The 27,869-nt window shown below is 41.2% G+C and overlaps 2 long non-coding RNA genes across 3 annotated transcripts; one reads left to right on the top strand and one right to left on the bottom strand.

The window, feature by feature from the left end:
* On the bottom strand, nt 1-23,884 carry LOC139432975 (uncharacterized). Its single transcript, XR_011642544.1, has 2 exons — nt 23,463-23,884; nt 1-390 (listed from the first exon to the last, which is right to left on the bottom strand). It is a non-coding gene; the product is annotated as an uncharacterized lncRNA (long non-coding RNA).
* LOC117439305 (uncharacterized) lies at nt 14,327-27,655 on the top strand. 2 transcript variants are annotated; one of them, XR_004551143.2, is made up of 7 exons: nt 14,327-14,696; nt 24,374-24,443; nt 24,525-24,636; nt 24,824-24,922; nt 25,419-25,530; nt 25,738-25,888; nt 26,494-27,655. It is a non-coding gene; the product is annotated as an uncharacterized lncRNA (long non-coding RNA). The 2 variants fall into 2 exon arrangements; XR_004551142.2 differs by having other exon boundaries at nt 14,328-14,696; nt 25,731-25,888.
* The last annotated feature ends 214 nt before the right edge of the window (nt 27,656-27,869 follow it).

The raw sequence follows: 27,869 nt of genomic DNA, 5'->3' as shown, positions 1-27,869 counted from the left end.
TCAGAATCAGAAACGGGTTTATTATTTAAAAACACTTCATTTTCCAATTAAATCATAAACGATGTCAAATTATTAGAAGTTGTTAGTAATCAGATTAAACAGAAACAAGGGATGGAAGGAGGAAATAATAATCCCTCATCTCTTGCTGTTTGCGGTTGAAATGATCTCTTTTGCTGGCCAAACATGTTGGATGGAAAGCAGTGATGTCTCACTTGCCTTGGCCCTGTATCTGCAGTCCCTAAATCAGTCATGTTACCCATTGACTCTTGTCTGTTCTGGTGTTCCTGTTCATTGTTGTCTCCATTGTCGTTCTTGTCTGTTGTATCTCCTTCTTGTGTGTCCCTTTCTCCTGTTCTCCATCCTCTACTCCGTTTGGCTCATCTGTGATGACTGTGTAGGTAAACACAAACAAGTATGTAAGTCAATCAGTTTCCAGCTCTGTCAAATAAATGAATTTCAAGATACACACATTTGTCTTCATTAAAATGAGTGTCACCACACTGTCACAAAATGTAATACTAACCAATTGAAAATAGTTACATGTACATTGGAAACCTCTTGTAGATATCAATGTTAGAGTAGGTATCTGCCAATAGGACAGAATCATTCCTATACAAATGCAGTTTGAGTAATTCACTTAATATATTCACTTACAACTTTAATATAGTCATTTTCACTTAATACTCTAATATAGTCATCTTTCTGCATTCAAAACTAAGGAAAGCTGTACAATTTGACATGATAATGAGGAAAAAAGGCCTCCGACAATGCAGATCATTTTTTGATCATATCAATTTTAAGATGGGAGTCAAGGCTTAATATTTGGGAGCATAGTGTCCCTTGCCCCTTTCAGGAGCCCCACTGGATTGGCTTTGATCTGAAATATATTTGTCTAAAAAGCTTGTTAGCTGGCTGTCCATCTCATAATGTTCACATAGAAACTAGCTGTCAATAGGAAATATCAATCATAAGAATTATATTTTCATGCAAAATCTGTCACAAAAAGAGGTTGCACATTTAAATGCAGGTGTTGTTATGGCAACGTCAGTGGCCAGACAGCCACATTTACTGCTGCAAATACGTTCAAACATGCTGTCAACTGTAAGGAAATATTTGTATGTATTCATGCAAACTGTGAAGAAGCTTGAAAATGATTTGAGTAAGAAAACTGTGAACTGTTTTTGGGGCCTGTGAACATTTGGTTTTGTGAGGACAAAGGAAGAGGGGGAAGGTGTGGAGTTAACATACAGTCATCTCAGATCCCTGTGATAATGAAGCTGAGCCACTGGGATTGGGGAATTTAAGCAGCCAATCACTGGTCTGGAAGGGAGGCGCAGATAACTCCTCCTTTGGTCAGCGAGGTATTTAGACAGGAACCCCGCTGTGTTCTCTCTCTCTCTTCTCGTGCTGCTTGGACTGGAGGTCTGGCGGCCTGTGGGCAGGAGCCAGGAGTAGGCCAACTCCTGACATTACACATATGATACGATATGGTTGTGTATGGTAATGTATTTGATTGTATTGCATTGTATATTACCATTAAAGTGGATTATTGTTTAACGGTTAAGTGTATGCTTTGGATTTCCTTCATGTAAGATAACAGCTTGTGTAGGGACGCGGGGAGATTTGGAAATGCGGCCTAGTTATCATTTATATCTCCTAACAAATGGTGATCTCGACGTGCCGAATAAACATGAGCTGTGGAAGGATTCAGGCGACCAGACTAGGTCGGGAACAAACACTTTTAGACGCCTCGGACAGAGCCCGGCGTTATAACTGGAGATCAAGGAATGCAGCGAAACGCGGACTTGGTTCGCCTGCAGCCCGCTATAGTATTAGCTAAAGAAATGATGTTGAACAAGGCTTATTAAGCTGAACATCGTCACAATTGTTCTGCTATGTATCGGTACTTATTTTATTTTATTAACGTGTGAATGACAAGCATTAAGAATAACAACAAATAGCTATTTATCTTGCATATTATCTCGTTTGATTATGAATGTAACGTTTATATAGTGGAACTACACTGTTTTATCAAAACCAAAGTGCCACGCAGTAACTTGGTAGGCCCATGCATGTATTTCAGCAGGAAATGTGCAACCTAGATTACATTTACCAACACAGACTATATAGAAATATTTGTAAAAGTTGTTCATGCGTTACTAAGTGAATATGGCATTAACCCTCCTGTTGTCTTTGGGTCGGTTTTCATGTATTTTTGAATAAAGGTTTCCTTTCGGTGATCCAGACAGGCTGGACCAGTGGGTGCTGAACATCCGGAGGAATACATGGACCCCCAACGTTTCTTCTCGCCTGTGCAGTGCACACTTTGAGAGTCATCCCTTCAGCACGGACTCATGGGTACAGATCCTTTTTTAAAAACAAAATAACTTGGTTCCATTTGTGAGTGTAAATTGTTGTTACTAATTAAATACATGTTATACATTATACAATGCTAAATAATTGTTATGGCACAGCTTGCACATCAGTGATGAGTAATGTTCTTTTTATTAAAGGCCAAATTAAGATTTTGCCAGTTAAGTAAAGAAAAATAGAAATCGATTTGTTTGCAAACCATCACATTTCTCTTCAATTTATGCAAAGACTCTTTATCATAGATAGAGAATTGCCATTTCCCCCCACATACTCTATGTTAAAAACAGATGAATTATATTACCTTTTTTTTTACATTATTTTAATAGCAACATTCATTCATCTGTTGTCATCTTATAACTTATTTATCTTAACAGCTATCACTGTAAAAAATAAATGATTTAATTTAATTTTACTATACAATATTTATCTTTACATTCTGTTCTTGCATATGTCTTATTATATTTACGTGTATATAGATTTCTGCCTGCACTAATTTATTATTCTTAATTTAATTTTGAATTTCTTTTATTGTTTTATGTCTTATATAACTGTTGCATTGTTGGAGGAGCTCGGGACAGATGATTTTCATTGCCATTCCCACACTGTAGCCTATGTGCTATGACATAAATCCTTTGAATCTGAATCTTGGAAACACGTAATTGTTGAATGGATTAACTGCATAGTTAACATGTTGGCCCTCTATTGTCTTTTATAATGCACTCTTACATTTAAAACAACATTATTCAAAAGAAAGTTGAATATCTACAGACCTCAAAAAGTTATTTTATGTGTTTTTGTTTATTATTTTTATTAGGGAAGGAGATGCCTGAAAAACACTGCAGTGCCCACCATTTTCTATTTCACCAATGGCAAAGAACAACAGCCTGAAAGGAAAAGCAGGGTGAGTAACAATGACGAGGTAAGTGACACTCCTAGTTCGACTGTTGACAGCAATGAGGAGGTTGCAGATGTCGACCATGGTAGTGGTGAAAACAGTCTTGCTGCTGATCAGAGCAATATCATTATGATACAAGGCATGCCTGAAGAAGCCTTTGTTGTTCCACATGTGGAGCATAATGACATTCCAACAGTCAATGCTTGTGAGGAGGATGTTGGTTTGGGCAGCAGCAGCCAACAAACAAAACAAATTGGAAAACAGGCAGACTCCGCCTCTGTTCACTCTTACACTTGGGCTTTAAACTAAGACGGGTCATACTGAATAGTTTGTGCACACATTTCTAACATGTGATCTTTCTTTCATGTAGGACGCTTGAGGGAAGTTGCAATGCCTCGGCCAATGGGATGTCTTCTCCACGTGAAAGAGATTGAAGGCATAATTTATAACTTGAGACAATTTTCCAAAAGTTATGACTTGTATTGGCTTAGGCAGTAATGGATTACATCGAACACGAATCAAGATCGTATTGAGAAAAATGAAAGTGTAATCCTTAGTTACATAGGAAGAGATGTAATCGGATTAGTTTTACTTTTTTTAATAATAGGGAAACTCAGGATTACAATCTTATTCAAAACCTAAAAAGAGCAGATAGTGGTTGTTGTAAAATGATCAAATGGTATCTCTTCTCTGGAAGCCGTACTGTTCTGGAGGATAATACTTTCATTGTGAATCTCTACACCTACTGCCTGAATCTGCTTTATGGTATTATATCATACATTTTAAGTAAAAAAATCATATTCATATTTCTTCTCTCCTGTGTTTATTTGCATTACATTTGATATTGAAGTAATCCAAAACAAAAAGAAAGTTATCAGGTTACATTACTTTTATATCTTGATACTCACATGAAGTTACTGGTTGTGTTTTTGGCAAGTAGCCCTCCCAAGCCTGTGCATAAGTTATATCATTTTAATTACTGATACAGTTGTTGCACATCTTTAATTTATTTTGTAGTGTACTTAAAGGGATAGTGGAAATTGAACCCGAAATAGTTTCGTTTTAACTTATATACAAGCATAATTACGTACCAAAACAATCACACCTGATTAAAAAAATATAATAATTGCCTTACGCATGTTAGAAGCACTTTATTGCAGCTTCCCCGAACTTTTTTAGAAACGAAATGATCGAGTCAGCCAAACCGGAAGTGAGGAAAACTCAGGAAGACGAAACAATAACAAACCATGTCGTCTATGCAGAATGAACGTGGAAGGGCAAATATACCAGACAAAGAAGAAGGATTGTACGAGGTATCCAGTGATGATAGCGAGTCAGAAACATCCTCTCGGCTTTCCTGCGAAAATGTAGTTTTAGGAACTGAATCTGAATCCGGTTCAGTAAGCGACGATGGTGAGAATATTGAGCCAGACGATGGACCATTACGTCCTTATTTGTTCGAGCCCGAGGTGATGGAGTTAGTTCACGGCATGGGCAATGGCGAGGATGACCAGGACCAGGTGCCAGATGATGCACCCCTACGCACAAATAATCTTGACTGGTAGGTCCCTAAGCATAGCTCACGCTAGGCGCTATATTATATATTGCAAAAGTTGGCATGCATGCACTGTAGGCCTATGGCTATGCCCGAGGATGACTGCATGTAGGGTACATTTCATAACATACCAGGGTCAGGTTAACATAAATTATCTTGTCACATTTATTATTGTATATGTAACAGCCGAGAGGAGTCACGGGCACTGAGGATGTAAGACGTGTTTCTCCGCTGCTCCTGAGAATGTGACTTAATTTCATAAATCCTGCACAATTTTGGTATTTTATTGTTGAAATTAAATAGAACATAAACTAAGGATTCGTCGTACGTGACTTTTGTTAACCAAAACAACCGAAATGTCTTCTGCTCGCCAAAAATCCGAAGCACAGAAAGGAGACCGCAGCAAAACCTCGCCTTTGCCTGACCCGGCTAACGCTACTCGAGGGGTGGCTGAAGCTAACGCACTCGACGCCGAACTTTTACAAAGTATGATGGACTCCCTGAAAGCCGACATTTTTGGCAAAATTGACTCTTTATCTTCCAGCCTACGCTCCGAGATTACCTCTGTCCGAAAAGAACTAAAAGAGTCAATAGGACCATTACAAGCTAAAGTCGAGCAACACGGGCAAACTGTGCTTGAGCTTGAACGAGCTGCTACTGACCATAGCGGCCGGATAACGGAGCTGGAAGCTACAGTTAGCAGGCTAACGGCTCAGGCTAAACATGCTGATGATCGGTGCGAGGACCTGGAGGGGAGATCCAGAATGAATAATATTCGGCTGGTGGGCATATCGGAGGGATTGGAGGGACCTCGTCCTACTGAGTTTATCGCCAAACTACTTCAGGAAATACTTCGCCTGGATGAAAAGCCCCTGCTAGATCGAGCTCATCGTACACTGCGGGACAGGCCCAGAGAGGGAGATGCACCCCGACCATTCGTCGTAAGAGTTCATTACTTTCACATTCGCAATGAGATCCTACGTCGGGCCGGGGAACTGTCTCCCCTCCTCTGTCAGGGTAAGAGGATTTCTATCTTTGCTGACTACACCTCCACCGTCGCTAAAAAACGAGTTGCTTTTGGAACTGTCAAGCGTCAGCTGCACTCATGTCCGGGCATTAAGTTTGGACTTCTCTACCCAGCGGTGCTCCGAATCACGCTGCCGAGCGGAGACACACATCGGTTTGAAGATCCTACAGCTGCAAATGACTTTGTCAATACAAAACTCAAGAAAGCAGTCACTCCAAATGCTGTGTGACGGAGCAGAGCCGGCTCCTTGTCGCACTTCTTTTTTTTGTTCATGACAACTTGGACTGCATCTCCCAGTAAGTCATTGTAGCTTTCCATGATAATTAGTCACTGACAACATGTCTAAACGTGTGACGAACGTACTAATGTTCTGTTTTATTTTGTGCGTGTTTACTCTTGTTTTACCCAGTCACCTTTCTCTTTGGGTAGCTTAGGCTGTGTTAGTAGTAGCCTAGGATGGTAGCTACGACGGAGCGTTTAGCAATTCCTATAAGGTTTGATCGGCGTGTCTCGCATGGGGAGGCACTTCTGCCAAGGTGGGAGGGAGTAACATGGTTCTTTTACCACAACGGGTTGTTCTATATTGTGTGTTTTGGTTTTTTTGGTTGTTTATTTTTTGTGTTTTTCGTGTCGGCTTGGTCTATCAACATTGTACATGTTGAAATGCTGTTATTCGTTATACCTCATTCTGCTAAATATGTTATATTATGCTTCACTCTTTGCCTCTTAAGATGCTTCTATGGTTTCACCTAAATTAATACAACAAGATGGAGAGGGGCTTCAATTTTGTACCTGGAACTGTAGGGGCCTTAACAATCCTGTTAAGCGCAGCAAAGTTTTGCACCATCTCAAGCACCTGGGTGCACAGATAATTTTTCTACAAGAAACTCATCTTAGGGTCTCTGATCAGAGCAGATTAAAGGCCAGTTGGATTGGCCATACCTACCACTCTTCTTTCACGGGGAAATCTAGGGGAGTAGCTATTTTATTGCACAAGTCAATTCCTTTTGTGTGTTCAAATGTGATGGCAGACCAAAACGGGAGGTACTTAATTGTTAGTGGTAAAATTAATTCTACTCCAGTGCTTCTTGTCAATGTATATGGACCAAACTGGGATGATGTGTTTTTTACACATTTATTTTCCATTCTACCAGATATATCCTCACATTTCCTTATTTTGGGAGGGGATTTCAACTGCTGGCTGGATCCTCAACTGGACCGATCATCGACCCGAAATTGTAAGCCGTCTAGGTCTGCCAAGGCAATTCAATCCTTTAAAAAACAATTTGCCATTTCTGACCCCTGGCGTTTTTTTAATCCCTCTGGAAAGGAATATTCATTTTTCTCAAATGTCCACCACACTTTTACTCGTATAGATTATTTCCTCGTAGACAATAGAATTCTTCCTTCTGTTAAATCAATTTCCCATAATGCGATAGTCATATCTGACCATGCCCCAGTCACTATGAGGATACATTTCACAGGGTCTGATAAAAACCGTGCTCCATGGCGTTTCAATAATCGTTTGCTTTCAAATGAAGACTTTGTGGAATTTGTTTCTGGACAAATAGATCTCTTTTAGTATAAACAAAACTCCTGATGTGTCCGCGTCACTGTTGTGGGAGACCTTAAAGGCATACATCAGAGGTGAAATAATTTCTTACAGCGGCTATGAGAGGAAAGTGAGGAGGGAAAGACTTAATAATTTAACGAAACGTATTGCACAGCTGGACGCAATTTATTCTGCTTCTCCTTCTCCAGATTTATACAAGGAGCGCCTCTCTTTACAAACTGAGTTTGAGGTCTTAGCTACGGATCACACAACAGAAATGTTACTGAAATCTAGACATACTTATTATGAACATGGGGATAAGGCTAGTAGATTGCTAGCCTATCAATTGCGACAGACATTGTCGTCTCACCAAATTCCCCAGATTAGGACCTCTTCAGGCTCGACGATTGATCCTAAGAAAATCAATGATGAGTTTAAAGATTTTTACGTATCGTTGTATACTTCTGAAAACACATCCGACTCTTCACACTTGGATAGTTTCTTTAACTCACTCCATATACCCACCGTTCACCCTGACTGTGTTGACGATTTGGAAAGAAATATTACTATTGAGGAACTGGCTACTGCAGCCAAGTGTTAAAACGGGGTACAAAAATACTGGACTCAAATGCGACGGCTCAGATTTTAATGAAAAAATAAAACAAAGTTTTAACAAAAAATCACTCAAGCGAGGACAAAACAAAACTTCTCGATTTTAAACAAAACTCTTCTCTCTGGTTTTAACGCTGGGTCTCTGGACATGGAAGCACACTGAAACAAGACGAACTGGCACAAGACAAAGGGAGACAAGGACTATTTATACATGAGGGAATAGGGACCAGGTGGGAACAATCAGGGGCGGGGCAGACACTGACGAGGACGGAAAATCACCCAAAGTGAGGAATTAAAAGGACCTGAAAGGAAAGACAAGAGGTAAGTACAAAATAAAACAGGAAATGGGAAAACGAGACATGACATGAAATAGACAGACAAGACATGAAGTAACAAGAAAACGTGACTCTACATAGAAACCTTACTAGACTTGGAATTACATACCTGACTAAACATGAAGTGACAGACGTAAAACAAACACGACTAACACAATTGACGAGACACCACAGTACCCCCCCCCCTCTAGGGACTGCTCCGGAAGTCCCAGGCCCTCCTGGATGATCCTGATAAAAGTCAGTGATCAAACTCCGATCTACAATGAAGCTTGCAGGGACCCATTGTCTTTCTTCGGGACCGTAACCAACCCAGTCCACGAGGAATTGTTTCCCTCGACCACGGTTACGGACTCCAAGCAGTTTCTTAACAGTGTAGACAGGACCACCATCAACCATCCGGGGAGGCGGTGGGGGCTTAGAGGCGGGCACCAGAGGACTCTCTCTTACAGGCTTGACCTTCCCCACATGAAACGTAGGATGGACTTTGAGCGACCTGGGTAGACGTAAGCGCACAGACACTGGGTTAATCACCTTAGACACCTGGAAAGGACCCACGAACCTTGGGGCTAGCTTTCTGGACATGACATGAAGGGGTAAGTCTTTGGTAGCCAGCCAAACGCTTTGTCCAGGCCTATAGGATGGAGCAGGTCTGCGATGCCGATCCACCACCTTCTTCATCTGGCTGGCACTGCGAAGGAGAGCACGACGAGCACCTGCCCAGATCCGGCGGCACCGACGGACCATGGCGTGTGCCGACGGGACCGTGACCTCACCTTCATTGGCAGGGAACAAGGGTGGCTGATAACCATAAACACACTGGAAAGGAGTAAGTCTAGTAGCTGCGGTGGGCAGTGTGTTGTGAGCATACTCGACCCACACCAGGTGCTTGCTCCACGACGCCTGGTTCTGGGAAACGAGACACCGCAAACAGGTCTCCAGCTCCTGGTTGATCCGCTCTGATTGGCCATTGGACTGCGGGTGGTAACCCGAAGACAAGCTGACGGTGGCACCCAGGAGATGGCAGAACTGGGGGCCTCGGTCCGATACGATATCCCTAGGAAAACCATGAATGCGGAAAACTTCACGTAACATGACCTCTGCCATTTCTTTGGCAGAGGGGAGCTTGGGTAATGACTTTCCTGTCAGACTACCGTTTGGACAGAGAGCCACAAGCAGGTGGTATAATGTCTGAGACCCTACCTCCACCCTACAGGGATAAAAGCTAGAAAATGTCATGTATGAGTATCTACTAATCCTAGAAGAAAACACATTGTTAGACATGATATTCAGGGAAAAGGAATGTTGGAAATAATAAATGTCAATTATTGAAAATCTTAAACTAGTCAACAAACCATGTTAGTAAACCCTGCTAATAGGAAGCTAAAACATGCAGGAGGAATAGCAGCAGCTCTGGCAAAGAGAATAGGTCCTAGCATGAAAGCACAGAGTGATAATATGATAAGGACTATTAAACTGTCAGAAGAAAAGGTGGTGATCAGATGACCCACAAATACTGGTTGTTTTGCAATGTACTTTGAAGAGAAAACCTAAGTGGGAACTATCAGCAGATATCAAACCCCAACAATATCTTCAAAACTAATATGAGGAAGTTTTTTTGCGAAGCTAAAGCTCAAATACTTTACCAAAATCAACTAAACTATTCTGCTCAATGAAGGAGCTTGCACTTTTGGAAAAATAAAATCTCCCCCTTTCTCTGCTCCCGAGGTGCTGCAGAAAAACCCAGCACACAGGGTCAGAGACAGGGTCAGAAAATCTGAGCAGACCACAGAGCGACCCATTAAAACTTTTATGGCCTCAGCACAGAGAGGAAGATCTGGAGACTGTAAGCAGGCTATCCACCCCCACCCCCACCCAGCACAAGGGGAATAGTGTTCCTCTCACCAAAGAACAAATCACCTCTTAACCAAGTCAGATCTAAAATAGACATAGCTCCAGTTGTTAAGAAAAGAGGGAGATTCAAAAAATTATCATAACACCAGAACAAAAATATCAATATCAAAAAACTGAGAGAATAAGAATGGAAAATGGAAGAGGATGATGTCAGATCCAGATGTGAAGTTTAGGACCACAGGTAGTAAGCCACACAGGGAAACATTGAAACCCTTAAAGAAAACCGCTGCTCCAAAGGTAACACTGTTTACAGAGGGAGTTTGCGAAAAGGTGACCAAGCAGCCACTTGGGCCTTTATAATGAAAACTAATTCAGGTGAAGTACTTTGCAAGCAAAAGGGTGCAATACCAGGTACAGCACAAACTGCTGAGGCAAAGGCCATTTGTTGAGGGACTTCTTTTTGCTAAACAACGTAAAATAACACACATCCGTATTGTTACTGATTATTGTTACAAAGCGGGTAAAGAAGAGCTTAATAACTGGGAACAAAGGCAGTTTACCAATGTGAAAGGTGAAGCACTTACACATGCCCTTCAAGTGAGGGTCTTATTACAGAGTTAAAGGCAGGCATGTACCTGGAGTGGAATCATGTCCGTAGCCATACAGATAAGATCAAATTAGACTATCAGGGAAATAGAGAAGTTTTACCTTGCTTAAAGCCGGGGAAGAGTTAACCACCTGACTTCCATATTCCCTAGAATATGGAAAAAGGGTAGAAGCATTCACGTACCCCCTGAAGAAGCTCCTCAGGTTGTGCGTGAACTACACAGCAGTTTAGGCCATGTGGGCTTAGTTCGAATGAGAAAATATTGCCTCAACAATAAAATACTCATACCAAAACTGCGAATGCACTTACAACACACACGGTCAACATGTCTTCAATGTGCAGAGGTGGATGGGTTCAAGAAAATTCATCCGGAACACCTTAAAATTATAAAGGAAGAACCACTAATCAGTTTTAGTGCTGACATAGCAGGTCCTTTTCCAACCCGCACTCCCAGTGGGAACAAGTATTTCCTTGTGATCTGAGATAATGGAGGGAGTCATAAACATGTCTATCCTCCGACCAGAGCAACTGGAACACAGTGTCTGCTGAAATGGCGGAACATATAAGTATGTTTTTCCTAAAAACTGAGAGAATAAGAATGGATAATGTAACTCACTTTAAAAATAAGAAAGTTTTGTCACCCTTGCAGGATAAAGGGATTCACACCTATCTGGTCGTTACCATATCAGGCGTTAGAGCAGCCACAGAGTGGAGTATACAAACTGTAAAACAAATTGGGACATTCCAATCAATTTGACAAGGCTGAATATATTCCTATATGTATGGAAAAGCTACCTAGGGCAAAGGTCAGGTCATATCGAACTATCACACCTTTTCTGATTAAGTTCAGAAATCGTGTATGGGTGACCAGAAAGGGGCGAAGTCCAGAGAAGGGTTAGCTTAAAATTAAATCAGACGGTTTGGATACAGTGAAGTCAGTCTCTGGGAACGTAGTTTCACTCCAGAAGAGAGGACTCACCCGAGCCAACTGAGTTTAGAATCCAGATAGGAATATGACTGCGGCCTAACAAAATCCACTGTTGATGCTATCAGTCTCACATCACATGACATGTTTTGCACACACCCGTGGCAGTTAATGTGCTTTCTTCCACAGGAGAGGATGGCTTTTTGTGGGATCTTCCCGCAATAATCTAGAATTTGTCTTGGTAAATTCGGTGCCAAGGGATATTTTATAGAGCAAAAGAGGGAATTTAAGTCTGAGTAACAAGTAATAGCTCAAATGCAAAGGATTTAGCAGTAGAACTGTTAGAATCTTTAGTGAATTATGCAAAGAAAGATGGCAAGACGAAACTCTGTCTATTAGCATATGGATCATTGGAGCTTGAATGGAGAATACCTCAGTATCAAAGAGGAAATGGGAAATAATCGTTGTATTATTTTTCTCATTGTTTTTTAATTTTACACTATTAGTTTTCTTTTCAGTTATTTTAATCGTTATATGCCTACACCCTACAACAGTATTCATTTAAATTAGATTTTTTTTTTTTTGAGCACATCTTCCTCCTTCTTTTTTGCTGGTTTTCACACAGCATGGAGGTGCAGGGCTGTCAGGTCGTTAAACTGATAAGAGTAAGTTATGGCCCAGTGCTTGAGAAAACCCTTGGGGAAGTTTTAAACTGAAAACAACTTTTTATGAATCAGAGAAATGATTTATACTTGATCTTAGCTATATTGTTGAGATTAATACCTCAGCAATCTACCAAGAGGATTTGAACCTCCCTAGCAGGGAAACTTCAGTCACAGTGCCTCAAGTGAAGCCAAGTCCTGGACCCAGGAAACCTGTGCAGCATGAAGCCAGCGGCTGAGTCACCTGTACCCCTGCCAGTGGAGGATGATGTTTCTTCCAGCTCTGAGGGACAGGCTGCATCTCTACCCGCTGAGCCACTCCGATCGCAGTGGATTTCCCAAAAAGGGACGACTACCTGATAACTGCATGGTCAGACATCAGACGCCAGGTAGCAGCAGCCCTACCTACCCCTGACACTGGTCCACTTCACTACGTGGGTCCACGTCAGCCACTGCAAGGTCGTAGTCACAGGCCAGGAGAGACGGTAGAAACAGACGACAACAAGTGACGTGCCAAGTCACCACCAGCACCACACTCACACTGCACACACAGGATGCCATGAGCGAGGGCCAGCTAAGCTGTTTCATATGCCTCTGGTTCCTCGTTTGTGCTATCATTGTGTGGGGCCTCATTGACCTTGTCACAAAGTCATGAGCGATTATTGACGAGGTCTAAAAAATCCACAACAACTGTCGACCGAGTTATCTGGCTTTCGTTTGGAGGTGTCATCCAGGGAGGAACCTCAACCCCTCCATGGTCAGGGTCAAGGATTTACATCAGATAGCAACATGGATTTAGGAGTCTACACTGGAACAACAGATACTGTAGGCCCCCCGTTCCTGCAAGTGTCAGGCCGAGTGGGGGTGCGCACAAATCTATGATCATCATGACTCTTTTTACTCGGGTGCCTGACCTGTGATGACGAGAACATTCCAGTGAGGTACTATGTTTTCGGCGTTCTCCACACCAGGTTCATCAAAAGGTCGTCCTGATTACACATGCTGAAGAACTTTTCATGATATTGATGCTTGAAGTTTTACGGATGTAATATGTATGTGTTTTTACGATTTTATCTGGTGCTGTTTGATAACTTTGCGTTTTAAAAAGAGGGTGTTGAGAACTTCAAAGTATGAAGTAAATACTTTAAACGACAGTTAGTTATAAATCATATATGATCAATCATATTCTTGTATGAACCCATAATGAGAATGCTTCTTGATGGTTTTTGAATATGTAGGTATGCTTACAATTTTATCTGTTGCTGTTTGATAACTTTGCGTTTTAAAAAGAGGGTGTTGAGAACTTCATAGTATGAAGTAAATACTTAAAACGAAAGTTAGTTATAAATCATATATGATCAATCATATTCTTGTATGAACCCATAATGAGAATGCTTCTTGATGGTTTTTGAATATGTAGGTATGCTTACAATTTTAGTTGTTGCTGTTTTATAACTTTGCGTTTTAAAAAGAGGGTGTTGAGAGCTTCATAGTATGTTGAATACTTAAAACGAAAGTTAGTTATTATCAAATATAATCAATTATATTCTTGTATAACCCACAATGAAAATGCTTCATATTTTAGGTTTTTCTATATTTACAGCATAAACAAAACAAAGTGGTTTGTTAAGTTGAGTGTAAGGCCTATGATTTATGCCCTGCTCTCTGATAAGAGAGTAGGCAGGTTCTTTCCTCTCCTCTCACTGCAGGGAGGGGGGCTCCAGACTTAAGCAGAAACACATGGAGGCCTCAAAAAGGTGGTTATGTCATAGTCATAGAATATGTCTAGTCATGTTTTGTTTTACACAAACTTGGGAAGGTGTGTCTTATGCCAGAGCCAATAGAATATGTTGGTTGGGTATAGAGGAGGTGTTTGTGGGTTTTCTATCCGGTTTTTTGAGCATATAAAGACTGGCTTTTTTGGATTTTCGGAGGGGAGAGGGGGGGAAACCCCTGGTATACTCTCTCCCGGTAAGCTCTGTCCTTTCAGAGCTGGGTTAGACGGCTCTCGGTAAGGTTTTATGCCGGAAGTTGCTATAACCAACGGAATCCATACATGGGTTTTATGCTGGTAGTTAATAGAACGAACCAGAATCCATACATGGACTTTTGAATGAATATGAATTAAGGTTTTAGATAAAAAATATATAACCCCATTTTGATATGTTTTGTATGATTATAATGTGTTAAAAGGTAAAGACTCTGTATTAGTTTGGACCTATTTTTCTTCAAATAAACTGATCCCACCTTTTGGACTGGGACAACTTAAAGGACATCTGTGCTCTCCTCTCCTGCTTCAAAGGTAAGATTGCACCCTGCCACACACATGTTTAGGTAGGAACACACCCCATTTACTGATACCAAAATCCTTCGGGATCGCTTAAACAGATTAAAAGAGTTGTCTGAATAGAAACAGCAGTTAATTGAACCTGGTTCTTCGGGGAGTTAATAGAGGTGAGATCTTGCTGACGTTTGGTGGATCTGAGCCAAGCAGTAAACTTACATAGACTCAGTAACTTCGGTCGGGTCAATTAGTGAGGTCAGAGTAATTTACCGGAATAAATTAATCGGGGCATCACCTAGAACTCTAAACAGTAGCCATCAGCACTGAGAATGGCAGCATCATCAAAATCCTCGTGGTGTTCAACTATGTAGTCAAACAGATCCTTAAAGGAATGGTATGCTCATGACACTCATTTTTAAATAATTATCATCCGATAAAACAGACCAGTCTCTGCCAGTCTTCTTCTTTTTTTTTTTTTTAATCCGATGACATTATCAGTGATTTTAAACTGATTATATACCGAAATAACATCAACACTGTGGGCGCCACCATTTTCCGGACGTGACGTAAACCATGCGTTTGGTTTTCGAAGACACGTTGATCTCCATGTTATTTACTGTAGTTTCTCTCTTCAAATATGCCTCACTGTATCGCGAAATATTGCCACAATTCTGATAGGAACAATCCACGGAATGCTCGGTTCCATCTGTTGCCAAAAGGTAAGCATAAGAAGTACATTCGGAGGCAGTGGCTAGCGAAATGTGGCCTGCCCGAACCGAAAGATTCCAGTTTTTTCCGGCCCCATAAAATCGTGATTCTATGGCCAGGGACAACGAAGCTGAGTATGCTACACTAGAGAGGGAATCGCTAGCAAGGGTGGTACTACATGCATACATATAGTATCTTATATCATCTTCCCATTATACACACATGCATTTCCAAACATTTGGAATACCTATGTTGCAAATGTATTATCTTTTCAATTTACACACGGCATCTATTGCACGTCTGTCCGTCCTGGGAGAGGGATCCCTCCTCTGCTGCTCTCCCTGAGGTTTCTCCCATGTTCCCTTTAAACTGTGGGTTTTCTTCGGAGGTTTTTCCTTGTACGATGTGAGGGTGCAAGGACAAAGGGTGTCGTATTGTCATACTGATATGTATGGCTGAATTCCCCCATCCAATCTCTTCACATTGGTCAAAACTTCTTCCTCTGCTGACGAGTCCGAACTCAAATACTCCGCCATGTTTCCGTGTGTTGACAAAGTGAACGCATGGATGACGTCACGACCATCACGTGACTACTGAAAATGGCAAAAATGGCGGCGGCCAGACGGAATATAAAGGTTTTGATAAAAAAGAGCTATAAAATCATTATTTACCGGGGAATATCGCTGATTTCTTCAGGGTATGGTTTAAACATAATGTTTCACTAAATACTGAAGTTTTGATTAATTATCTAATGAGTGGACCATTCCTTTAAGAGCATCCTTCTTTTCAAAGACAGTGCACACCAATCTTGATGCAAAATTCCACCTGGTTGGTGCCACTCGTGGCAGTCGCTTCTGGCATATTTCATCAAGCAGCTGCGTTCGTTTTGGTGATCTAGAAAAGAACGCAGCCAAGCCAGAAAGGTGTGAGAAGAAAATTCTGCATTCTTTAATTTTAGCTACACCTTGAGATAAAACCAAATTAAGGGAATGTGCATAACAGTGTATGAAAAGTGCCTGTGGGATATTTTCCTTGACCTTGGCTTGGACTCCGTTCAGCCCCGATGCCATAACGGCAGCACCGTCATAGCACTGGGCTACAAGTTTGTCCATGCATCCATGTTCCTCCAATAAATCAAGGGCCATGGCTGCTACATCCTGTGCCCGTTTCTTCCCTGTCACATCCTCAAATTTGACGAACCTCTCTTTTACACCACTGTCTGTTACAAAACGAAGAACAAACGATAACTGTGCAGCATTGCTGACATCTGTTGTTTCATCCAGCATTAAAGCTACGAAGGGTGCTTTACTGATTTCTTCTTTGATGGTCTCACCCATCACTTCGGCCACAGCACTTATCAAGTCGTTCTGTATTTGACTCGAGGTTCCAATGAACACCTTAGAAGTGGACAAATGGTAGTGCAAGTCTGGATCATATTCTGCTATGAAAGTAAGCAGCTCCAGGTAATTACCTCGATTGGCTGATTCTCTGCTCTCATCATGGCCCCTGAAAGGTAACTCCTGTTTCCCAAGGAAAATCACACAGTGGATCAGACGTTTCAAAATATCCCGATTTTTGTTCACCTTTTCGTTGTGAATGATCGTTTCTCTACGTCTCTGTTCGTCCAGCTGTAGATCAATCCTTGTGTCTCCAAAAGTCTTCATGGTGACCGTTGCCTTAAGATGCCCTGCTGTGTTTTGGTGTTTTTGTGCAGCCTTGGTTAAACAGCTCAGATTGTCGTAGACTTTCCAATTCCATGCCCCCTTTTCGGTCCCAAAAAGCAAGCACTCCCAGCAGTAGAGCCTTTTGTGACTAACTGAGCCCGTAAGCCACGGGTATCTTTCCCAGTTGCTAGCCTGGAAATGGCGAACATAGCCTTTAGCAACTTGATTCAGCTCCAGATTTTCAGGCGTTGGGCGCCCTTTTTTTACAATGTCCGTCTTTTCAGTGAATTGTCGTCTTGAAAAAGGAACCGACAATAATTCCGCAACATCTTCTTCACCTGTTGCCATGTCAACGTTAAACTGAATAAAACAGAAAATGAATTATTACGTCCCATCAATAGTATATCCTGTGTCTCGCACCTGTCAGAACTAACGGGCCTTCTAGCATACCCTGCACCGTGGGAAACTCCGAAAGAATACGCCCATTGGCTACAAATCAATATATGATTGGTTGATCAAACTGTCAATCAGAGTGTTCGCTCTCATTCAGTTCAACGACCAGGGCCTTCTATCAAGGATACAGAATACCCACAGACGCAGAAACAGATCTGATTGGTTGCATTTCTTTTCTAAAAAATGCGTAGTGCAAGGTCCGAGAAGGACAAACAAAACCACGTAACACTGTTTATTACAGATCAACAGAGATACGATTCTCATTTATAAAATGTATTTACATTTTATTAAATTGTATTTATATAATTAAATCGATAAATGTCTTTTTTTATCTGAGTTATCAGGGTATTCTCTGAATACCTTGAAGGCCCTGACGGTTCGCCACTGGCTTACATGTTGACATAACTTGTAAGTTTACTGACAGGTACATACCTTGTTCACCTGGCTCAGGTGGTGGCTCTGGGGTTGTTGTGTGAGCCATCACTTGAGAATTGCCGTCTTTTTTATTAAAGAAATGTCTAATGTCCATCTTCAGAATCTCCGCGTCCGGGGCTGACAGTTTAAAGTTTAAACATTGTCACAGACACAGAGGAGAGGTACGTACCTGTCAGCCAATAAAACACGTTTATTTCCATGCAACTCTCTGATTGGTCTGGTGGCGTCGTCTTGCGTCTGTGTTGCATTCACTGAACATGGGAAATTACAATTCTGCCGTCCGTCCTATAGGTAAAGTAGGTTAATGTATAATATTATTGAGGGAGAATTTGTCCGGGGCTAAAGACAAATGTCCCCAGGCGACGCCCCTAATCACGGTCCCTCTCTCTCCCTCTCTATCACACTAAATGCGCTCTTGCAACACACACACACAGAGCCGAGTTTGAATGACACAAGCACACGTGTATTTCCATGCAACTCTCTGATTGGTCTGGTGACTTGCCTCTGTTGCATTCACTGAACACGGGAAATTGTAGACCTGCCGTCCTCTCTTGTGTCATGAGGTTCACGTAAAGCACGGTTAATGTATTATATTATTGAGGTGTCTCAAATATACGTCAATCAAGTGGCACCTGCTAACGGGGTGGTGGATGATAGGTTTACATCTAAAAGCGTATTTTTCAAACATTTTAATTTTATTTTTCTTTCTTTTGTTACTTTTCTTTTGAACGGTCCGCGATCTACCCGCACCACACTTGCGATCGACTGGTTGGCGACCACTGATGTAGACAGACAGTCACCCTCTGTGAGGCAGAGTCAGATCCACATTTGCGCAGCGTTGCGTTCACAATACATCATTTAAAAAAAATCGCCAGACCAGCAGGCCACTTTTCATTCATTTCATTTCAAACCTTTATTTATTCAGATTGGTCCCATTGAGATCATAGATCTCTTTTTCAAGGGAGACCTGCAGCACTTAACAGGCCAGGCCATCGTGAAACCTCCAGATCCTCCCGATGGCCAGTCCGGGCCTGCCTATTACATACAGTGGCAATGTCTCAAGATTTAGCAAAATACACCTTTTTGAACATACAGTAACACAAATACTAAAAATCCACATAACAATAAAAAATCAAAAAGGGTCGGCACTTATTATTATTTATTAAAAAAAAGAAAAATTATCATTATTTATAAAAGATAAATAAAAGCGCCGCCGCTATTTGTATATATGTGGGAAACACTGAGTTATATGGCTTCCTTTTTACTCTATATGGTATGTAAGGCACCTAAAGCTGAATCTTTGTTAACCCTTGTTGTAGCCTACTACTGTTAAAAGTTATTATCGATCATTGATTTTAGACCATGCAAGCTTTTTTAATCACATAAACGTATATAGTTGCACACCGAGGTGTGCCCGTCACCAGACACACAGGATAGCCTACCTCAGATGTAACGTAATGTTCTTCCCTTTTTAGAAATTATAGTAAACCGAGTGCAATTAAGCTGGGTTTTCACATGTATGTACAAACAGTTGGGGCTTTGTTTACAAATGTGGTTTGTGTTCCAGCTGCCGATCAGCTGTGCGCAGCGGCTCCACTGCACCATGTGTGTCTCAACCATAGACTGTATATGGTCTCAACGCCACCGCAACAACTCGACCCACCACTTCAGACCCGGCGGCAGACATACGTCTCTGGGCGGGCATTTGATGTACCAGGGCGGGCCCACCCCGAAACTTACATTTCCCGGGAAAACTGAATTGTGAAAGAGCTGACATGCTGAAAACCCAACGCCTGCAGGGGGGTCTGGGGAGATTCTCCCCCAGGAGATTTTTTGAAATACTAACATAAAATACACATTCTGGTCCTCTCTTGAGAAGAAAAATAAATAAATCTATTACTACACAACATATTTAAAAAAAAATGAATGCCATTTCAGTTTTTTGTTACTTTGTTCTGAAAGCTGAACCTGCTGCTCCTCACAGAGAGAAGAGGGAAGAGGCTGTGTGAATTACTTTACATTGTGGATAAGGGTTGATAGCCCCCATTGTTCCGTGTGTCAAAATGAAAGACAGCCCACACATCAATCATCAAACCGTGGGGTCTTATTTAATTACGTGTTGATTTCTATCAACACGTAAATACAGCAAAAATATTCTCCGTCGGGACTTCCTGCAACAACACCACGTCGTTATCTTGATTCTGATTGGCCAGAAGACATTATCAAAGATGTTCTATTGAGTAGATGATCACTACGTGACAAAAGTTTTCAAACCGTTTCTAGTCTTCGGTATTTCCAGACAAGTGACTGCTGAAAACAATCTTACTAATGGCGCGTTTCCACTGCAGCGGGTAGCTCGCCTTAAGCGTGCCGAGCCGTGCGGGGCCCGTTTTTGGTTGCGCTTCCACTTGGCCTTGTTTTGGCCCGGGGCTACTTTTTCACCTTTTTTCTGGCCCGATTAAATCGTGGTTCTAGGGCCAGGAACAACCAGGCTGAGTCGGGCTGAGTATGCTAAACTAGAGAGAGAATCGCTGGCAAGGGGGCTACAACTACAACAAGATGAACATATTTGACTGTGATTTAATTGTAATACACGTTTCAAAATGATGCCGAAGTAACAACATACTGATACCGGTTAGTAAAAACCATGAATTAATGCTTTGACAAGTCTGCAGACAGACGGCAGGCGAAAAACTCTTTTAAAATGCGTGCTTTCTAAATGGAGCTTGGCTAAGCTAACGTTATATATGCTCCGACCGTCCACACTCACAACAACGGCCTATAAAGACATAAATAAACCAGCGACTGTATTCGCCATGACACAGGCAGTCTGTGGTTTGTACTTGTTTAACGTTTGTCTAGTTTCTGAACAGATATGAAGAGCTGTGAGCTCTGAGTGCTAAGAGCTAACGGCTGTGTTGTTTTTTGGGGCGCTCATTGAAGATGACGTCACGGCTCCGCCTACACTGCGTTACTATAGTAACTGCCCCAGTTCCTAAACTGTAATGGAAGCGCAGCATTAAAGTGAGCCGGGCCTAATAAGGCCTAACCAAACCGAGCGAGGCCTGCAGTGGAAACGCGCCATAACTGCTGTCTGTGCAATTTACTCCGCGCGAGTTGGCGGACTTTATTTAGCTTACTTTAAAATCATTTTTCATGGTGGGGCTAAGCCATTTATTGGTATGGCTGTAGCCTACCCAAGTATACCCTGGCGCCGCCACTGAACATAATAATAAAACAATTAAAATGTTGTATTCAGCCCTGATTAAAACAGCGGGCCCAAATCCTGGATGGCCGGGCCAAATCCTGGATGGGCGGGCCCGGCCCCATGGGGCCCGCCCATGACGCCGGGTCTGCACCACTTAAATGAAATAAAACAAATGTGTTGTGTTAAATCAGCTCTACGATTATCCAAATATATGGTGTTCTTAGTTTCCATAGCTCCTGTGTTTTACGAGCGACTTATCAAGTCTTGGCAAACGGCATAAAACACGATTAAACGTGATAGTGTAGTGCCGAGAGACGGGAGTCGGAGGCGGGGTATCAAAGGTACAAGCTAGACTTTTATTTTACAAATGTAAACAACTTCATGCCCGGGAAGCGAAGTCCGGCGGAAACAGGAAGTCTGGTTCACTAAAATGTCCGTGCGGAACAATACCTCTATGGAATGCCATTTAAGCCAATATTAAATAAATAAATATATACATAAATAATTAAATAAATACATATATATATAAATATGCCTATGAAATAAATTATAAAATAAATAAATTAGGCAATACATATGTATACATGTACATTTAAATACACATTTATTTATTTCATGGGACTTTTATTTCATAATGACACATTTATTTATTTCAAGAGACTCGTATTTCATAATGACATATTTATTTATTTCAGATGACTTGTATTTTATAATGACGCGTTTCTTTATTTCAAGAGACTCGTATTTCATAATGGCTTATTTCATATGACTTGTATTTCATGATCAGACATTTCCATTCGTTATATGCAAATGAACGGGGCGTGGTTAGCTCACAGGTCCAGAGACCCAGACCAAAGCAACAGCACCACACTGGCTACTCGAGAAGAGCAAGAAAATGGAGCAGAAGGACTATAAGGCAAACTACTAAATGAAAATAACAACATGGAAGACGTCGGTGGGCTCCAAGACTTAACTGGTTCTTATCTGGTCTGCTCTGGTCTTATCTGGTCCGCCCAATGCTGCTCTTCTGAGAGCAACCGCTCTGACAGCTCTCTCTAGTCTCTACTGGGAAACAGCTAAAAGTCCTTCTGGAGGTAAGCAACGCTACACAATTACACCCAGTCTGAGAGTAAAATATGTCTCGAAGGTTCGTTTTGCTTTCTGACAACGTTAAGTTAATGTTAACGTAACCTTACGTTTGCTAGGAGGCTATCGTTACGAGCTAGCTGTCTTAGCTAACAACAGTTAGCAGCTAACGTTTTCTGCAGTTTGTGTTGCCCCTGAAAAACGTGATGTAGTTATTTAAGGGTATGTTAAATTAACGTTATTTTACAAGTTGAGAGAGTTAAGTTGTGTTTAAAATCGTCAATGTAATGCACGTTAGAGGTTTTGTGTTGGACATGAAGTTAGCTAACGTTAGCTAACTCCACCAGGTTAGCATGTTAAGCTGTACTTTCTGTGGCAGCTAGCCTAATACAAAGAGGGGTTTTGTGCTTCATTGCAAACTTTTCTTTGTTAAAGGAATGGTCCACTCATTAGATAATTAATCAAAACTTCAGTATTTAGTGAAACGTTGTGTTTAAACCATACCCTGAAGAAATCAGCGATATTCCCCGGTAAATAATGATTTTATAGCTCTTTTTATCAAGACCTGTATATTCCGTCTGGCCGCCGCCATGTTTGCCATTTTCAGTAGTCACGTGATGGTCGTGACGTCATCCATGCGTTCACTTTGTCAACACACGGAAACATGGTGGAGTATTTCAGTTCGGACTCGTCAGCAGAGGAACAAGTTTTGACCAATGTGAAGAGATTGGATGGGGGAATTCATCCATACATATCAGTATGACAATACGACACCCTCTGTCCTAAGACCCTCACATCGTACAAGGAAAAACTTCCGAAGAAAACCCCCAGTTTAAAGGGAACATGGGAGAAACCTCAGGGAGAGCAACAGAGGAGGGATCCCTCTCCCAGGATGGACAGACGTGCAATAGATGCCGTGTGTAAATTGAAAAGATAATACATTTGCAACATAGGTAGTCCAAATGTTTGGAAATGCATGTGTGTATAATGGGAAGATGATATAAGATACTATATGTATGCATGTAGTACCACCCTTGCTAGCGATTCCCTCTCTAGTTTAGCATACTCAGCTTCGTTGTCCCTGGCCATAGAATCACGATTTTATGGGGCCGGAAAAACTGGGGGGAAATACACACTAGCCGGTACTACGCTATATGGAAAGGCCACCAAAAACTGTCCTGGACGCTAAAACGGGGCTAGCCGCTGCAATGGAAATGCGCTATAACATACCTTATTCTTACTCCGAGCACTACTTCTGCTCCTCCGTCGCTTCACACTTGCAGAGGGCGATTTCTCTACTGGCCGAACTGGTGTCCTGGTCGGTGATGACACCAGAAAGACCGATGGTACTGCATCTCCATTGAGTAATGGTTGTTCTTTAAATCCCATGTTATGTTTGATCATACTCTCAGAGTAGTCGTCCGGAAATGTGAAATGTTCGCTGCATACACGAGCCTGTGGATCTCTCGGTTCGGGCCGGCCACATTTCGCTAGCCACTGCCTCTGAATGTACTTCTTATGCTTACCTTTTGGCAACAGATGGAACCGAGCATTCCGTGGATTGTTCCTATCCGAATTATGGCAATATTTCGCGATACAGTGAGGCATATTTGAAGAGAGAAACTACAGTAAATAACATGGAGATCAACGTGTCTTCGAAAACCAAACGCATGGATTACGTCACGTCCGGGAAATGGCGGCGCCCACAGTGTTGATGTTATTTCGGTATATAATCAGTTTAAAATCACTGATAATGTCATCGGATTAAAAAAAAAAAAAGAGAGAGAGAGAGAGACTGGCAGAGACTGGTCTGTTTTATCGGATGATAATTTTTAAAAAATGAGTGTCATGAGCATACCATTCCTTTAATCTACCTGAAACTGCAGGGACAGTTTGTTTCTACTCAACTATACAGACCATTGTTGAGGAGATTCAAAACATACTGTACATGAGTTGGGTCCAACATATACCTTGAGTAATGTTACTTTGCTGCTAAAAATGAAACATCATTATCAGATGAGGACATCACCAAAGTGTGTGAGCCTGTCAGGGGATTTGATCTGTTCTCTGCATGTCCTAAACACTGCTCTGGTATTACTTATCTTGTAACATGTAAGTCTCCCGCTCTGGTCATCTTTCAGGCTTTGCATTTGAACTCCTATGACTGGTTGCGGACTTGAAGGGAACGCCTTCCTGACATCCAGGAAAAAGGTGAGATTCTAATACATTTGAATGCCAAAAGCAAGTTATTGTTTTTAACTTTTTAAATATGATTGTTTTGGGGCATTTCAGTTTTATTGGACAGGCAGTAGAGATCTACTGGAAACAGTGGAGAGGGAGGAGATGATATGCAGCATACGGCCAGCCGGATGGTTGCTGCTCCGTGTGGAACGTGTCCGATCAGGTAAAGCACGTTGGTACCCAGTTATTTATGGTGTTGAGTTTGAATTTAGCTTTTGGAATGTAATTTCCAACTGTGCATTGTAAAGACTGAAAAAACAGCCTCAGGTTAAGCTTGACATGATTTGGTCTTTCCCTTTAAGAAGGTGTTTGTCCTCCTGTGCTGTCTTATTTCCTTATCTTTCTTTCAGGTGTAACATCTACCAATGGTTGTACATGACAGAGACCTCCTCCGCCTCTTTGCTGTCTTACTAGTCAATCCTTCTGATCAGGTCCTTTCCTAAATAGTGGTAAGTTTTACAGTTCAGTGTACGTTAATTTAGTAACTTAATGCTTTACCGCTGTTGAATAAATCCTATATTGCTAGTCATTTTATTAAAACTACGATTTGTAAACTTTTTGATTCCAATTACAATAATCTTTTTGTTATAATTGTAAAACATATCTTAACATCCATCAGCAATCAATACAACAAATCATCCAACACTAAATAGAAGAAATCTGGACCTATTTCTTTTGATACAGCAGCATGTGTTGGGACTGCTCATTGATGTCATCAAGAGCCATTGAGTCTACCTTTTGTAGTCGGCCTCTCAGAATGTTTATCATTTATTTGTATTTTAACATTCCTATAATAATTAGTTTATTTATTGTTTTGTTCTTTATTTTTGTTGTGAGAATCACTTTGCAATTATTGTGTAAGTGCTATATAAATAGTTATACTAATATTATTGTTGTTACTATTATTAAGAATGTCTTCTTTGTTTTCTTTATTCATCGCTGCAGAAAGGATCATGCCAGCCCACATCAAACACCTGATCAAGAGCTTGTGAACCTCCCTGCTGCAGACGCCTGTGTGATATTCCACTCTGACTGGAACCCTCAAAATGACCTGCAGGTACGATATATATATATATATATATATCTGCTCTGTCCATCCTAAAGATAGTTCAATAGGGCTACAACAACAACAACAGTCTTTCCGTTTATTCCCTCGGTTCTTTAAGTGTATATTATTTTCCCACTTAATGCTTAAAAACGTTGAACAGCAGCTGCACATGATGCTCTTTTGACCCCTCTTTTAATTTTTTATTTCAGGCTCAAGCTCGGTTCGTCATCGTTTTGGCCAGTCTAAGGCGGTGAAGGTGTACCGTCTGATCACTAGAAACTATGAGAGGGAAATGCTGGATAAAGCTAGTCTGAAGCTCGGGCTGGACCGTCCCGTCCTGCAGAGCATGAGTGGCAACAACAACGGGGTGAGAAAAAGAAAATCTGTCATATTTCTAGATGCCAAGTCATGTTTGGGTCAGTCGCTGTTGCAGTACGCTTAGTTTATTTTCAAAAAGAGTTTTCTAAATCCACTTGTGTAAATGTCTAAAAAGTGTAAAATGTGTAAAAAGTATTTCTGGGCCAGTCGACGTCACAGACTGATAAGGAAATTGTAGTACCGCCGTTTGGACACAACGAATATTTTCCTCAGAGTCCGGCGCACTTCCTGGGGGCTTTGTCTTGAGGTGGAACATGCTTGTTGCCAATAGTGCAAAAAGAGTTTAGCATGTAAGGGCGGTAACACGAGCTATTTGTCTAAACATTTAGCAAAAGTGCTCCACATTCAGACGGAGGAATGCACCGGACTGTCTTTCTAGTAGCTCTGTAGCCCCATGCACGAGTAACGTTTCCACGTCAGGTGTTCTGTATGCTAGCAGCAACACACAAAGTTAACTCAATGATACAAACATGGCTTAATGATTAGAGGTAACTGAGTTATTTATTTTGTTAAAGTTTCAGCTATTCTGTTTACAGTTCTGTCATCACATTATTGAATATGATTTGTTAAAACATTGTTGTTTCTTATTTTCAGTTTGCTTCAAGCTGTGGCTGTACGAGAAAGACGTGGAGGACCAAGAGATGCTGGCCAGATTGGCAAAGACCGGAAGATACATAATAGAGAAGATAATGGGAATTAATAAGAAAAAGAAAAACATTTTTTATAATTTCTATGTTGCTGTTTACATTTTGAATTATATTTGTTATTTTTAAATCAAATGCATCTATTTTAAATCTGTGTATCTACCGTCCAATTGTTTTTCTTTATTAAACACGTAAACGGAAGAGCGTTTGAGAGGCCTTTTTGCTTTTTACCTTACTAAATGGTCAGTGCAACGGGGGGGCGGGGCGAAACTCACGGAAGTGATTTCAAAACAAAAGCGGTGATAATATTATAAACAAAGGGAAACGAGGTGAATTTATCGATCACAACGAAAACGGCCAAGACACATATTGAGCCCAGAAAATGGATGTTACTAAGGGCTGTAAATATAATAAGCCTATGTCTAAAATGGACAACATTGTTAGGAGATTTAAACTATAGGCTACAGCGATTCTACACTGCGGTCAACTCAGCCGTCTCTCGCGTTTTTTATCTTTCAAATCAGCTGATCTTCATTCCTGCTATATTTGACCAGTGATACAAATATGTTTTACCACAAGTTCTTAAGGAAACTGACACTGTTGGACTCGGTACTATTTTGACTTCTACCAGAAATAAAATGAAGTAGCCTACTTTTGCTGTGTAGCTACTTTGTGAGTAATCCTCTGTCAGAGTCCCCTCCTTAGTAGGCTACATAATGCATGTTTTCTGCTATCTTTGATGAATGATAAAAATATGATTTTACCATTAGTTCTTAATTAAATTGATACTGTTTGACTTTGTATTATTTAGCCTGCTACTTACAATACATTGAAGTACTTTTACTGTGTATTGTTTGAGGAATACTCTGTCAAAATCCGGCCACTTCTGCTAAGTTTGATGAGGGAATTATTTTGTGTTGCCATTAGTTCTTCGTGAGATAATTGATCCTGTTGGACTCAGTACGACTGAAACTACCCCCACAAGTACTATGAAGTACTTACTGTGTACTTTTCCAACAATCCTCTGTCAATGTCCCCTCCTGAGAACAAGAATGCATGTTTCTCTGCTATTTTGAATAAACGTTAAAAAAAACTTTCTTCATGAGACTGATATTGTTGGACAGAGTATTTTAAGAGGATGGTAGACTTGATACCAGCAATACTTCCAGTCAGTACTCCGGCAGCAGCATTTTTACCCCTTGGAAAGTCTTTAGAGTCTGGCCTGGATAGCTGGTCTATCCTTCAGCACACTGACACACTCTGTCACTCTTGTTGGCCTCTTATGAAGCTGCTGTCTTTTAATATATGATTATTTCTCTGCTCCTA

This window comes from Pseudochaenichthys georgianus, chromosome 23 (genome assembly GCF_902827115.2).
Source record: "Pseudochaenichthys georgianus chromosome 23, fPseGeo1.2, whole genome shotgun sequence".
NCBI classification, from domain to species: Eukaryota; Metazoa; Chordata; class Actinopteri; order Perciformes; family Channichthyidae; genus Pseudochaenichthys; species Pseudochaenichthys georgianus.
This window is presented reverse-complemented; position numbering and strand designations above follow the sequence as displayed.